At 36.8% G+C, this 17,313-nt stretch overlaps 1 protein-coding gene across 9 annotated transcripts in view; it reads right to left on the bottom strand.

Annotated features, from left to right (window-relative positions):
• LOC106165990 (rap guanine nucleotide exchange factor 2) overlaps positions 1-17,313 on the bottom strand; it is a 96,074-nt gene that overhangs the window by 64,002 nt on the left and 14,759 nt on the right. Inside the window, exon 1 of one of the 9 annotated variants that reach the window (XM_087006538.1) lies at positions 14,391-14,714. The exons of the other annotated variants lie outside the window; for them this stretch is intronic. The gene's annotated coding sequence lies outside the window, so the exon portion shown is untranslated. Of the gene's footprint in view, positions 1-14,390; positions 14,715-17,313 lie in introns of those variants that run through there. 9 annotated transcript variants of the gene reach the window in all.

Genomic DNA, 17,313 nt, shown 5'->3' with positions numbered 1-17,313 from the left:
CTTCTGTTGAGAAATTGTCCATTTACTTAAGTAATAGGTTGATCGCCCATAAAATGTGCAACACCTACTTGATAAAATAACTTTCGTTAATTTAAAACTTATTTGTGAAAATACCTTGACATTTTCATATTCTTTGGCAACTATAGAATTGCTGCATGTGGTGTCACAACTTGATCAAAAGGAGTTCTGTTCCACTTTTTACGGTCATTTGGATCTTAATGTAACTAAAGGAGCGGTTTTTGATAATTCATCTAAACTGAGCTCTGTTTTCAAACCAAAAATATAAAAGATTGTTATAAGATTATGAAGTAGAATTCTTACTTTAAAAGGGTTGTGGTGGCCATATTAGAATTTTCAGATATGTCCCTATATAAAAAAATTGCTTAGAATCCTGTTCTCTACAATTGTGCCAATTTTCATGCTTGTAGTTTTAACTGCATGGTGAATTCACCATACTGCTGCTGTGAGTGGCCTGTTTTTCTTATTTTTGGAGGCCATTTTGGATTTCTATACACCTAAAGATACAAATATTGATACTTCATTCAAACCATAGTCTTGTCTAACCAAAAAATGTTGTCTTAAGCTATTATAGAATTATATACTTGAAGTTATCATTTGAACGGGTATTTGTGGCGGCCATATTGGATTTGGGGGCCATATATTAGAATTTTTAGACATGTCCAATCATCCAGAAGTGCTTGGAATCCCGTTTTATACAACTGTGCCAAATGCCATGCTTGTAGTTTGATGAATTCACCACTCTGCTGGATATCTTGGATTAGTGAACTGCTTTTTATTATTGACGGCCATTTTGGATTTAATACTCCTAAAGAAACAGATATTGATACCGAATTCATACTGTGGTGTTTTTTAACCTTTAATTGATATTTAAGCCCTTAAAAGACTATATACTTGAAGTTTGAATGAGAAACCCTATTTTTGGAGGCCATATTGGATTTGGTGGCCGTTTTTGAATTTTTGGACATGCCAATACATCTAAATTTGCTCAGAATTTCATTGTCCACAACTGTGCCAAATTTTATGCTTGTAGTTTTAAGTGCATGATGAATTTTCTATTCTAATGGATATCTTGAATAAGTGGAGTGTTTTTTTTACTTTTGGCGGCCATTTTGGATTTTATACACCTGAAGGATTCATACCATGGCGTTTTCTAACCTTTATATGATATTTTAAGTCACTAAAAGACTATGTACTTGAATTTTTAATTTGAAAAGGTATTTTGGCGGCCATCTTGGATTTGACGGCCATTTTGGAATTTTCAGACATGCCCATATATCCAAATTTGCTTATAATTTCATTGTCCATAAGTGTGCCAAATTTCATGCTTGTAGGTAAAAAATGCACAATTCTTCACCAATTTCCTGGACTATAACATCTTTCTTTGCCTACATTATATCCAGCCTTTCTCACTTCTCTTCTGTGTTCCATTTGAATGCAAATACCTATTTTGTCCACAAATGAAATAATAAAATAAAAACAAAACAAATAAACATCACATCCTTAACCTCTTTTCTCATCTTTCCTAATAATGTGTCCATATGCAGCAGTGTTATAAGAGCTTGAGTCATAAAGTAGAAATACAAGGATTTCCTATTGCACTACACAAATAGACATCTGTGCTTGAGTTCAGGTTCTAGGGAATCTTCACCCCTGGCGTTCCTGTGGTGGCATCCTTTTGAGTCATCCCACAAATTATGAGCTTTCCTATAGTTTTGCAACTTTTAATACACAAGTTTACCAGACTCACACGGAACTTACTTCCACAGGGAATCTACTGGGAGATGCTTCTTAATGAGTTGTTACGTTATTCCGAGTTGGGGCTTGAATTTTGAATAACCTGGAATAATGATTATTGCACGGCCTTTCGTCCCAAAGGGAGAAACTCACCAAATTCATTCTGCTGATTATATTCTGATGATATAACCAGCGTTCCTGGTCTCTGTTTGAAATACATGAATATGTCAGCCTTACCAGGACTTGAACCTCTCTTTTCGCTGATTTACCTTCCTTACTTTACACCAAAGACAATTCTTGTGGTAGTCCCTCTTCCTGAAATATCTTCCTGCATCCAGTGTACTGAGCCAAACTCACAGCATGTGTTATTTTTCATACAAATTTCCTTTCCTTTTTCATTGCAATAACTAAAATAAGCAATTGAAAGATCCGGTTCTATTGTGTCCTCCAGAAATACTTTCAAAATTTCCTGAGAAACCTCCTCTCATTTCATTGCCTGTCGGAGACCACTGTCCATAAGATACCAATGACACTGACCTCTGTCCAGTGGAAGGACCATTGGTCACTGCCAGTCACAATATAAGATATCTATATCTTTCAATACAGATCAGGATAATCAATTTTTCAATACAGATCAATTCATACTCCATCTTTTAAGATATATATATCTCCAGTTCACATTGTTGGAAATGATGAAGTAACCGTCTATAGCTTACCACTCTACAACTCAACATTCCTGTCTACAGTTTCCCATTCATCGTATATGGCAGAGTTGGAGTTTGAAGTCTCCTCACAGGTGTACTGTGTCCACCGTATATAACCATTTATCATGTGATCTCATAACTGAGTCATTGTGGTCACATTAAATGTCCACGGTATCTAACTGATCACCGACTCCTTGTCCACGGTATCTAACTGATCACCAGCTCCTTGTCCACGGTATCTAACTGATCACCACCTCCTTGTCCACGGTATCTAACTGATCACCGACTCCTTGGTCTACTTTAAAAATTGTCTTTTTTAATTTCCAGACAATACAATACCACATCAGACACTATCACTTGGGGTAAAATCTTGTGGTAGCCATTTTTTACACCATTTTAAATTTTTATGAGCAAAGAAAATCTAGAACCACAAATCCCCTGTAGCCTCTGTAAGTGTGTGAATACCACTCGATCCATATTCTTTTCTACTGTGAAGAATCTCAGAGGAAATAACTTAGTACTGACCATGAAATTAAGCCCAAAGTCAACTAAAACTGCTCCTCGTCAATGACCCTTTCCAATCCTGTATTAATGAACCTACTGGCAACCCCTACAAGTGTTTTCTACTGTCACACTAGGCTGACCATACATCCGGTTTTTATTTCTGACCTCAGACCTGAAACTTTATCAAGATCCAGCCAAGTGTTTAATCTGAATGGAATTTTTTAGCAGAGTCCACTGGCATGCAGTCATCAATGATGGTAATGACCAATATGCACTATGTAAGTATCAACACTAACGAGCAATCTGGACATTGGTCATGTCATTTTCATCGGTAAAACTTTGTCCAACATCCATTTCTTACTATCCATTCTCCTCTAAATTTACTGTGAGTGTCAATATGCAGGCCCTTATTTTCCAATCAAGTAGCTTGTATCACTGGTAACCAGGCAGGGTCTTTTCCTTCCTCACTGACATTGTCCAAAGCCTGTTAATGGCCAGTAGTGACCACTCTCCAAGTCTTCTCCATTACACTGATGAGAACAGTCAGTTTCCCTGTCTGAATGTTTCCTCTTCATCAGCCTTGCACAGCAATTTTGACTGATATATTCTCTTTTCACAATTTTATGTATGACCAGCCCTATCCCATGCAACACACTATTTTCCTACTTCCTTACCACTCTGATTCTAAGAGCCGTCATCAACACACACAATTTAATCCATTAATGGCAAATACATCATATCGTCCAGTGCAGTGTCCAGTCCACGCTGCCTGTCCATCAGATGGGAACAGCCTCCGTACCCTCCACACTATATTGACCCAGTACTAAGTATTACCATTCAGCCGCCTCACACCCCATTGCTCCCCTGCTACTCCTTACAATGGATGTTTGTTAGAACAACAATTGGCCTAAAAGCCCGGCACACCAATAAACGGTGTCAACTTTTGTTGGAGGCGAGCGACCTCCGACCCCCGGTATTGGCAAAGTATCATATTAATGGGAGGTTTACAATTTGGGCTACTATTGTACAGTTTCATGGATCAAAGTATGTTGACTTTGTTATTTTATAAATCATGGGTTGTTGTTTACAGAGAAATGAGATGTGTGGTGTATGGTTAATGTTTAAAGAACAATTTTGACAGTCTACAACACCAAAAGATGATCCACACCCAATAATACAAAGCCACACAATGACCTCAAAATGGCCATTATTTTCACAGCTGAGGCCTAAATTGAACCACAAATTTAAAATCTAGCGTACCAGACTTTCACCTTTCTCGTATGTCATCTTGTTCTTTGGGGCATATAAAACTGAATCCTCCAGTTTTTCTCTTTATTTCTTGCAATGAATAATCTGAGTTCTTTGAATTTTTATCATATTTTAGCCATTACTATGTTTCAAAGTTACACGTATAAAAAAAGTTTCTAATGGATTGCATATTTACAAATATTTTATAATTTAACTTCAACAATAACAGCATCTACCTATATTTTCTTCTTCATTATTATAGATGAATAGTTTTAATGTCTAATTATAATCTGTATTAAATTCACTTATTATTCACAGATATTCTATTTCTACTATAAGATCATCAAAAGAGTAGGTGTCATCTAATGGCTACCTCAAGCCATCATCCTCTCTCACCAGTTTCTGATCAAAGCATCATTTTATCTCTCCATGCTTCAGAGAAGATCCCACATTGTCAGTGAAAAGAGACAAGGCAAATACTGCACTTTTTCCACCTGTCACTTAAGCTTTGTACTCAATCTTTCACATGCTGCAGTAATATCAAGGGTCATCTATAATATTGCAAGAGTGTGTGTGTGTGTGTGTGTGTGTGTGTGTGTGTGTGTGTGTGTGTGTGTTGGGGGGGGCCGTATGTGGGTGTGTTCAATCAACATGTATACATCCTAATGTGTAATGTGTATATGCGTTCCATACACATACATACAAGTACGTTATCAACCCAAGTTAAAATCCAGAAAGCACACCTTGGTTTGCCTTGTCACTTCCACTGTTCACTTAATCTCTCTTACACTACACTTGTATGGTGTGTCATCAGGTTCAGTTAGGTTCTAACACATTCAATCCTTATTAGATTAGACACAGATCCAGGATCAACAAAATCTTCTCAATCTCCATTTCTTTCTTTTGACGACTGACCTTCCACATCTCATTTGTGTCGCAAATTCCCTGCAGTGTCACAAGTTCCTGGATTCATTAGTGTGAAGATCAAGACTGTCATAGCCTAACTGTTCTCTCTTTTCTATGTCTGACCAGCATGCTGTTTAAATCAGGTGGAAGTGATTGCTATCACATAAGACATGGCTGAGAACAGCGTGTATTATTGACTGACTGATGGATGACTGTAGTGACATTACTAAGGCTGCTTTTACCAATAAAATCTGTCCTTTCTAATCCAGGCAGTTCAATATAGTAAGTGATGTTTTAACTATCCAAGTGCAAGGAACTGAGCTTTCTTCTAAAATACAAAGCATTATATAAAGGGTATTTTTTCATGTCGTGGTGCAAGGTACTTTGTTTTTGGGACCATTTCAAAAAAGACAATGTCAATCTTACTCTGCCTCTGCTTGCTGCACATTTTTTCATCTACCATCATGAATAATTAGCCATTTACACAACCCTTTAAGCAAGGGGGAGGGAGCATTGTGTTGATTGTGTTAAGTGTGATATTCTGTTGTGTTAGGTGTGATATTGTGTTAGGTGTGATATTCTGTTGTGTTAGGTGTGATATTGTGTCGAGTGTGTTAGGTGTGATATTGTGTTGAGTATGTCAGGTACCCAGATCCCATCATGATACACAATATCTTTCTATATTCTTGTGCTCTGATAACTCATCTGCCTGTTAGCACTTGACAATGAGCATACTGATCAAAACTACGTAATTTTATGAAAAAACCTAAAGATTTCACAACAGGTCTGCCTATTATCATTCTGCTATCGAGATGGGTGCTGCTTAGGGCCGTGTTTCATGAACTTCATGACCACTTCATGATGGCATCAAACTAACACCAATTTCAAATCTGTATTGTGCAGTGTTAATTATAGTGAAGACACCAAGTAAATAACTGAAATGGTGAGCCAAACATCCACCCTGGCAAGCCAGCCAAGATTGACCCCAGATGAAAAACCTACAAACACTGGAACCAACCTACTCAACAAGAAAATATTTTCAATTATCATTTTCTAAACTGTTTTTTTCACATAGCTAGAATGTGTGAGGGTGCAAGAGAGGAGTGGTTCCAAGTTCAGCATAGCAAGCATTCTCCCAACTCCTCTACACTACATCTGACCATGAGGACTTAGTGCATAATGTTGCCTGGGCAAATTCTGAAACCTTGAAGAAATTACATGCTGCATTAGTTTGTAAATCGCTTGCAAGGCCTCTACTGTTCGCGATGTCGTGCAACATGCAATAAGGCAATTCACTTGGTGCTTCTCTTGCACGAGGAAAACAAGTGCACTTTTTAGTAACATATCAGAAATCTGCCATATTTAGCCAAGATGTGTGCTGACACTGCCACAAGACAAGTGTGATATTTTTCAAATATTTCTCCATTATTTTAATCAAACAATTTACTTTTACAACCTAGAATGCCAATATTGGACATGGTTCCAAAATATATAGAGAGACTCTTAATATTTTACCTGAAGGTTTGTTCTTTTAAGCAAAGTTGGATCTTAAATTTCTCATATAGAAATAATTGTCATTGTAATTTCTGGTGGAGCCAGCATGCTGTGTATTTTATATTGCATGAGATAGGATGTTTTTAAAATGTTTACAATGATAAAGCAAACCACAGGTAATGTATCTACAGCATGAAGTGGCAAATATGTGAAAATAAAGTATAGCATGTACCCCCCCCCCCCCCCACACACACACACACACACTTTAACAGACAAATGTATACATGATAAAAGATTTAATCATAAATCATTAAAGCAATAATCCTGTTATCATCACACCTTATATATTATATCAAACAATATGCTACAGGCCTGTTAACAAGCACAAACTTCTATATCAACAATAATAGTAATATTGTTGGTTAACAAACACAAACTTCTATATCAACAATTACAGTAATATTGTTGGTTAACAAACACAAACTTCTATATCAACAATTACAGTAATATTGTTGGTTAACAAACACACGCTTCTCTCTTCAGCAGTAGTAATATTGCAGTCTTCAGGCTTCAAATTCTATAAAGTCAAAGTGAACACCAGTACAAGTGGTGATTAGTGTTGGCCTTTAAAAATTGATTTGTTTCCTCCTGCCTGTGCCCTCCATCTCCCCAGCTCCCTCAAGTGCTTACAGTCCACCACACACTGCAGAAAATCCCATAAACAGCAGTCAACTATATGCAATGTGAACTTGGAAATTGGTGCTTTAATTCTTTCCTGGACAGTGAGTACAGTGGAGATGAGAAAGATGGAAAAATAGTCAAGGTCTAAATGTTCCAAATTTAGCTACAATTGACAGTAACACAACAGAGTAGTCAATTATAATAGGAAAACATGAAATTTACCTTTTTTCTTTTACAAATGAAATATCCATGTCAAGGTGCTTTACCAATTTTTTTCCAAGCACGAGTAAGTGAACCAATACATTTGCATTAATTTAAGCTTGTCACATGAAATCTAATTTGGAAATGTTTAGCTTTGTATCGGCATCTGCAATTTTACTTTATTATAATAACAAAGACAAGGAAACATCACACTAGTTTAATAAAATCTGCTATCAAAAGATAAAGAACATTCCTTGTGAAGTCCAGGATTGACATCTGCACAATTCTGGCTCAACATTTGTGACCTTTGCACAATATGATTTTAAAACCATTTCAGAACCTTTTCCAGTAAAATAAAGCAAGCCGTGGTATTAGGACTTAATACCAGTGTCTTGGGCACCTGTCCACTACTGACCCCTGCTAAGAATGCAGGTGGTGGATGATCTCTATTACAGCAGTGACTACCACTATTAGCAAGTGACAGGTGTTAAACCATCACCAAAATAGCCTAAATGGAGAACATGGACAATCCAGCACAGACAGCATAAATGGATGTGCAGCCAGGTGGATAAAGACCTCGAATGAATTCAGATTACGTTCTGATTTTCAATATTTGACTCTCCTGACTGGCATAAAATTCTTATTCTTTAGAATGGTTATAATGTAATACAAGGAATCACAGGCCATGTCAGTAGAAGTAATTATGAAGAAGGAAAGGAGGGGGAATCAGGATAATACTTCAAATACACCAGGGTGGTGGAAAAAATAAAAACCAAAAATAAACAGCAATGTTATCATCTTTGCAGGCTGTCTGCTTCGAGGGATCAATAGAATCTGATCCTGATTAAATTAGACCATATTATACAACCATCAAAGCCCCATTCCCGGAGCCCATTCCTGCACTGATTACATAGCACCTAATACATCAACCATCTCACACCCAATACACAGGATCCAGCCTACGGCAGATAATGAAGTTTGTAGTGTTATGAAAACTTTGACAAATCTTTCATTATAAAAGAGTGGAAAAACTTAACAATACAGTTTGTGAAGCTGTATTTAACATTGACATCTGAGTGTAGAGTGTAATATTATATTATATTATATTATATTATATTATATTATATTATATTATATTATATTATATTATATTATATTATATTATAGTAATGTAGCGGGTATGATATCACCTGTGTCAGGTGTATATCAGGTATACAGCATGAGCGGAGGAAGTCTTTGTCACCAGACTCAGGTACTCAAGAACAGGTGTGCTGCTCTCATTAATGTCACTGAGTCCTCGCCTCTGTGCATGAACTGAAGGCATGACTGGAGTTAAGTGTATATATGGGTATTTACAGCTTTTTAATGAAGGAAAAATTGGTTTCTTACAAGTGCTTAAATTTTGATAGAATTACAAGCACTATCTAATTGTTTCATATGAAAATTATACATGAAATCAAATGGTTTTTTTGACCATACTTGAAATGATATTTCTAACTCCTTGAGCATATTTATCCCAGCCCTATTCACAAAATGCCTCGGCTATTGTACTAAGTGACATATGCTCCAATATAATGATGTAATCAGTCAACTGAATAATTAACAGGGTAATTACATCAATTCCTCTGAGCATTAATTATTGTAAATTACTTCATTTAATTTAGGTTTGCCACAAAGGTCAAGCTTTTTAATTGCTTTATTACAATGCTTCACCTAACAGTAATTAAGCAAAATAAATCTACATTGGATTAAAACGAACTGTAGCATTAAATCAACTTCAATCAAACAAATAAGATTACGTTTCTACTATGTGCACTTACCAACTGTGACAAAAATTGGCCTCAAAAGACCATTAATCTATAAATTAACTCTTAATAAATTTATTTCATCATCAAAAACATTATTTTAGCACACATAATTCTAAATAAGTGAAAAGATAACAAAAAGTAATGTAAATGCTTTTTTAGACAAAACATTCATCAAAATTTCAAAATAAATGTCTAGAAAAAACTTTTTCTTTTGGATCAATTCCATCACACCCCTGAAGAATTAATATTGGTTATGAAGTCAATGTTCAGGAGCATTAACTGTTCAACTGAGCCACTTAATTCTGAGGCTGCAGAACATTAACACAAGTCAGTCAAAGGGTGAGAGCCAGAGGCTTAGCAATTGCCTGAAAATAATCAATAATGGCCCCCGAGGAATTACCAAATGGAAATGAGAAGGTTTTGTTGGAATGTTTTCAGTCTACTGGCACACACATGGACCTGGTCTAGCCTACAGCTGGCAGATGTGGCCATGTGGAGATCTGAGATGATGCAGATGAGAGGTGAGGAATTGTTTGATTGTGTTAGATGAGACTGAGCACAATCAACACAATTCACAATCAGCTCTTGAAGAATCAGATGTTCAAATGGTTCATCTTCCAAAATTGTATATGATTTTGGCGTTCTTTTTACAGGCATATTGTCCTGCTTTCGTACCCACCTAAGCATTCAAATTACACATTCAATTACATGTGTAAGGTTAAAAAATGAACAAGCATGAAAAAACAATTTTAGTTCTTCAACTTCACAATGATGTCCAGCAATTCTTCAGCTGTAAGGCTGGCGAAAAAATCTAAATGGTATGTTAAAGGATTTCACTTAACTCTCAGTGGTTTGCAAACTGTGCAAATACATCATTATCAAACACAATTAAGGCAAAAGTTACACATATATCTCCTTGTAGGCATATTATTGCTTTAAATAATATTGAACATTTCCTATTTCCATGGATGATTCACTAAAATTAGCTGAGTAATGGCTGCATTCAGTACCAATTTAACTAAATCATGTTTAGGCTAAAAACAGGACAAGTACCATGTGCTTGTTTCCAGCCTATGAGCCTGAGGGATACTTTATTTCAAAAACAACAAAGACTTCCACTGCAACCAAACTGTCTACCTCCTACAGAAAGTCTAAAAACCGGTTTACGTTTCGAAAAAAGTACCTTCCATCTTCTCACAGTGCTATATTCTGCAGCAGAACTAAGTGTGCCAGTCACTTGTGTTCCAAACAGCCTCTAATTCAATAAATCAACTATTGTGTATGCTCAAGCTCTGTGAGTCAACACAATTAACCTTCCACCATGACTGACTAGTAAATCACATGGCAGATGTGACAGTTGTAAATGTTACATTTATTTTTTGCACTCAGTCGCTGTAACATGCAACAATGAGTTACAGTGCACCGAGTTCACAACTTATTGTACTTAGCAGCAACAATCACTGGCACAAATGATCCATGCAATGACAGTTTTAGCATGTGCTTTCAGAAACCAAACAGCTACCATGTGTTATGATCATTTTTAGTACCTTATCTATTAATATCTTACTTTATTATATAAATATTTTTTAGTTGCACATCTTCATTCAAGACCCAAAGGACACCTTGTTGTTGCTTACTGACAGTTATGACTTCAGTAAAAAAAAGTTCTATGATGTGAAATAAAAGAAATAAAGAAGATCTCAAATCTTTCCAAGTGTATGTGATATTGTAATGTGTAAGGCCTCATTTCCACAATATAACTGATCAGAATTTCAATCAAGTACTAGTTGGTCTACATTCATGTCTCAGTACATCAGCACTATGTTACTCAGGCAGAGGATAGATAGTTATACCCCACAGCAGGATATATAAATATATAACTGTGACAGTTGTCCAACCATTCATATCTATTTCTCAATGACATTACTGGAGACTGAAAACAGTAGCACCATACATGGAGAAACAATTCCCATGTGACGTGCCCAATGCCATTAAGAGAAAAACAAAGTCCTCTATACACTCACTGCTTATTGATAGTTCACTGTTCATACACATTATATGTAGGGCAAAAATATATATATAAAAAAGTTTTACGAGGTGTTCGTGCGCTAAAAACACACGAACACCCATGTGAACTTAACACCTTAGTGACAGAGTGGTGAATTCTGTCGGATACTTGATTGAACTGATCTGCTTTGACAGGTTATCAAGCTACAGGGGTTTTTACTCTTTTTCACACATTCTATATATTAGTTTGCTTCCTGCTGTTTAATTAAGTCAATCAAATGGCTGTGTAGAGCACATTTAGACCACATTATACTGAAGCTATCAAGTTGTCATCACTCGGGGTGGATTGGTCAGTTCAGTATACCACTCGATATGCAAAGGGGTCTTAAAAGTCTGTTATGACATAAGATATAAGCCTATATAAAGGCACACCATACCCCCTTGTTTAAATTGTCCTAAGGTACATATACCAGGCGTAACCAGAAGCTTATCACTGGTTTCTTAACTATCGCTAGACACACCCAATTATTACACACACTGTATTTGTTATCAAATATGATTATTCCACAATACTTTCTACTATATAAACATATCAGTCTATCACAATGGCAGTAGTACACCACGGTACTTGTCTATATAACTTAACTCATAGGCATACTCAAATCAATTAATAAAAATACATCCATCAGATTTTTTTCTTTGTTTTTTACATTTTCACCTGGAATGCACAGAAATGAAAAATTGTCAAGGAAATATGGCTATCAAAATCCAGATTCATTAAAGCTTATGCTGTAGCCAACCGGTCATAAATGCCTGGTGTTTCAAATTTTGACATTTCACACTTTGTTCAGCATTATACAGTGGTATCTTTCACGAGTCACATATATCATTCCCAATTAACTATCACAACTATCTGATTTTCTAAATTCATAAAGATGTTATAAACATGCTGTTCAATTCTGAAAGTTTCCCTACTCAAACAATCCGACATACTTTCTCAATTTGTATCAGATAATAGAACAGGAATAAGAAATTAAATGGCACAGCAAGTATTGGAAATACATTTATAAATACTTGTAACATCATGACAGCATGTCCTATGAGGACCTTTTCACACCATAACATATAATGTATTCCGAGATTGATTACTTAATGGCCTATCCATTATGTAAGTGAATCATCTCAACTCGCCTGGTAGAGCCAGTCGACTAGTAGAGCCAGTCGAATTTTGATTGATCTAAACAGTTTAAAGTGAAGCTGTGAAAAGGAGCAAAACCCCTCAGCGTTATTATTCGCAATTATTTGTTAGGACCAGTCAAAAAGTTGTGATACAGTTCAGTATATTTCAGGATGTGTGAAGGGTCTAAATGTGTTAGGTGTGACAGTGCATTGTGTGAGACAACCTGCTCACTATGACAGCCAAGTGAACCTCTTTGTTCTTCAATGTGTTAGGTGTGACAGTGCATTGTGAGAGACAACCTGGTCAATGTGACAACCAAATGAACCTCATTGTACCTCAATGTGTTAGGTGTGACAGTGCATTGTGTGAGACAGCCTGATCAATGTGACAGCCAAATGAACCTCATTGTACCTCAATGTGTTAGGTGTGACAGTGCATTGTGAGAGACAACCTGGTCAATGTGACAGCCAAGTGAACCTCTTTGTACCTCAATGTGTTAGATGTGACAGTGCATTGTGTGAGACAGCCTGATCAATGTGACAGCCAAGTGAACCTCATTGTACCTCAAGATTCATAGGATGCTATCACAAACTTAAACAGAGCAATATGTGTACAATGATATAAGATACATATAACAACAACTATGTCTATATCTATGACAGGGGATATACATAGTTGTGGCTGACCACAGTAAGATATCACACATAGATGTCCTCTACCACTCACATAACTGTGGACATTTAACATGGCCCACCAATCCCTGCACATTCCAAAACAACATATCATGGGGAAATATTCCAACTGAAAAAGATCTTTGTAAATAGAGGACAAATGTTACTTATGCATCCTCATTTCTGCAGAGTGCGTACAGGGATATATCTCCATTCTTTGATATTCAGTGTCACTGAGTAAAGTAAACCACACCAGTAGCTGATATCATACTATCAATAACAGATATGTATTTGACACACTTTCAGTCGTATATCAAACTGGTTTCTATGTTACTAGAACAGTAAACTATTGAACACATTGGATTTCAACACACATTTACACATTGCACAAGACCATCCACTCCAGAGTTTTACTTACCTGCTTATAGTCTCACTTTCACGCAACTTCAAGTTATGTACAGTATATAAGTATATGGGCAGATTAAAAATTTATCCTTTACCACAAATATCTGACCAAGAGCCACAAATCCCAGTGTTATAATGGTCAGTATACCAAGCTGAAGAAGTCTATATGTTATACTATAAGTCCAGGTACACCACATGCTATTCACACCTGTATCAGGTAAAACAAGCACCTGAAGTCAGATATAGTATCTAGTTATTTCTGATACAGTGTATACACAGTCACTTATTGATATAACTCCTCTGTTAATACACATTGATAACCTCAGTGGCTGGATTAACCGTCAAGGCTGGATTATCAGGGATTTGGGATTAAGTCAAGTTTTCACTGCCAAGACTCATATATGTCTATTGTTGGGTTGGTTGGTCGGCAGGTGCCCCTCTACTGACTGATATAATATAGACATGCTGCAGAGAGGGTAAATATTCAGATTCCAATGGATTACCAGACAATAGAAGACTTCAGGCCAGTGCTCTTAATGCACTGATCCTTACTTCATTTGTCTGAAATTGTGGTCAACAAGTGGGTCTGATAATGTGAAAAACTGAGGTCACTAGTCAGCAAAGAATGATATTTTACACTAATTAACATATATAAAGACTGGCCATTACACACACACAACACACACACACACACACACACACACACACACACACACACACACACACACACACACACTTTTCTCTCCATTGCCCAGCTCACAGGTGAAACTCCAGGTAATTATTACACCAGGTGTACTCTTTTTTAATTAACCACCAAAACACTCACCTGGAATTACAAGATGAAGTTCACACAAGTTCCTCACAAGTACGTAGTGACCCAGTTGAAAGGTGCCCAGTTGAAAGGTATGGTAAAGAACAGGGCAGTATCACCACTGGCTGAAGGTGTTGATGTGTATCTAATGATGAGCCTATATTCAACTCACACAGTTACCACTGCATACCTCACCAACTTATCATAACTGCCCATCATCTGATAAATTAAACTGAAGGCTCTTGAAGTTGAAAGACTTAGTTATAAATCATCCTTTCTAACAGTCTGAAGTCCTAGGTAGTGGTCCCTTCTTTGATTTTGTACTTGAACTCACTGTAAGTTGTGAACTACAAAATTGCAACCTCCTTTAAATGTGTAGCTTGAATACAAGTTTATAATACTCATTAAATAATACCTGCATTAAATCAGTACCTCAGGTCAATAATGTTTTGCAGGTAAAGTTTCCTCTTTCCGTTGTCTTCTTCCCCTATGACCAAGATGTATATATATCATATAGTTCTTATAAACAACTTGGAAAAAACAGCAATGTTTGTTTTAACAATATCAAAACTTGGCCAGTTTATTCATGTCCATATGTAATCATCCTTTCTTCCGTAAAGTTTTCCACCATATCCTACCTACTATATAGCGGAAGTAAATGTCAAACTGCTTCTCCAATACGGCACCAATATATAAGCAGGATTTTACAACCCTTTAACTTTATCAGGTGGTAAATAGTTCAGTGTATACCCCTCTAAACCTGTGGGATATGTTAGTGGCTATGTAATAGTCACCGCATTCCAATCATATCTCCTTCAAGGTTGTATGTGACTTCAACATTGAGACTCCTGCTTCCTGGTTAATCCACTGCAATGTTAATCCCTGGGAATCTGTTCATTAACTGTGGACTTCATCACAGTTTACCGCCTCTCTGTGTTGTAACGAGTGATAACTGCACACCTGATGCTACGTGAAGTTAGATGGTACAACATGGAGGCCTTCCCTATAATTTGGCTAGTTGTCTTGCTCTGTTAGCCAAGTGGAACCCGCAATGGAGCATGATATGAAAACATGGTCCCTATTTATTAGTAGGGGGCACCCGGGGAGAAAATCAATGCTAATCAAGTTAGTCCTTTCAATATGATTAATCACTGAGTTGATGAGAAATGCTGCATGTGGAGATTACAGTAAACTCTGGACAACTCATTCATCAAACACCAGCCAATGGAATCAAATACTAAAACAGCACTGAATACTTTTCATCTAACTTAGTTCCATCATACCCTTCCCAAACATCCTATTCATTTGACAGCATACATCGTATTCAAAACAGTCCAAAAACATCCATCCTCTGCTTCTCCCCAAATAAAACCGACCCTTATTAAGTTCCTACTGCTTATAGCATAAAGTCTCCCTGCTCAGGGAGAGGGGTGTGTTCTACGTGAGGCTGCACAACAAAATGCTGCAAATAGGCCATTAAAATGCCTCCTTTAATGCACCTCTGGACCTCTTTCTTTATGGAATATGCTTACAAAACAAGGTGTCCTACACACACAGTTTTGATATGTGTACATAACATGCCGCTGACACAGAATATCAGGCTACCACTACAGACTGACTGTAAATGTTTGATCTGCTATTTGGAATGGACTCTCTCAATAGGGAGTATGTATTATAACAGTGAACTTTCCCACGTGATCTAGAGGGGCACTCATGCCACTGTATGTTCTCTTTTTCACCTATGTTTCACCTCCCTCATTTCTATTTGTGTACTCTCTATCCTGTTCTGTGTTGTACCCTCCTTGAGGGTAGGGAATACCCCCCCCCCCCCCCCGCCCCCTTAGTCACCAATCACCAAGAATTTAAACAGCTCAATCACCAATCACCAAGACATATTCAGGCCAATCACCAAGAATTCTTGAATCATGCTTCACGCAAAATATTGGGCTCAAATAAATGCATTACGCTCAAAAAATAAGGCCAATCACGCCAATCATAAGGTGTTCCCTACCCTCCTCTTTGCCATTCTTTCTCCCTCCCCCTTCACCCTCAGTTCAGCCACCAACACTAATGACAACAGGACATATCAAAATAGTATGACATGTCCCAAAGCACATACATGACGTTTTCCTGCAGCAGTGTCACCTTGACCCCATTCATATCTTACTTTGAGCAACATATAATTTATGACTTACAATTGTAATTTTTTTTTTTTTTTTTAACTTTAAACCAGACTCTGGAGCTTTATAACTGACATTCTTGAAAAAACTCAGGCAGAATAATATAAAACTTCTCAATAAGAGTGAAATTGTAGCATAAAACTCAAAATGTGAAAAACATATCCTGAAATGCTATTACTGAAGTGGTACTAACCACACAAGAAAATAAACATCCAAAGATATTATGTTGTCCTGGTTTTCCCCATTTTCTTCTTACAGTAAATGTTTCCATTAACACTTCAGTGAAACCAAACTTATGTCCTTGCATAATGTTACTGATTGCACTGCTGACTGTGAAATGCTGCACTCTGAGAGCAGAAATAATATCCCTGAAAATTATTCAAGCTGAAATGTTAGGCTGCTTCGGCAAGTAACTTTAAATCAGAATATCCAATTCTTGAATCAATTCCAGACCAGTCATATCATGGTCATAAAGACACGAGAGCAAAAAAAAAAAATAACATAAATAGAAAAGCTCCCCATCACAGTCAAACCTACACAATTCATTTCATTCAAAATCAAACACAATCGACAATCAAGTAATGACAACAGGGTAAAGAATGGCATCATCTCTAGCATTATGAATTTCTACACTCATTCTCAACACAATTTCCACTTATTCAATCTCTGCATTAAAAAACATAACGTACACACATCAAAACTAACACCATCTTCACAGTCTCCCAAAGATATTTGGAGCATCACGTCATATAGTGGTT

This window comes from Lingula anatina, chromosome 2 (assembly GCF_051362555.1).
Source record: "Lingula anatina isolate TDL-2025a chromosome 2, LinAna3.0, whole genome shotgun sequence".
Lineage (NCBI taxonomy): Eukaryota > Metazoa > Brachiopoda > Lingulata > Lingulida > Lingulidae > Lingula > Lingula anatina.
This window is presented reverse-complemented; position numbering and strand designations above follow the sequence as displayed.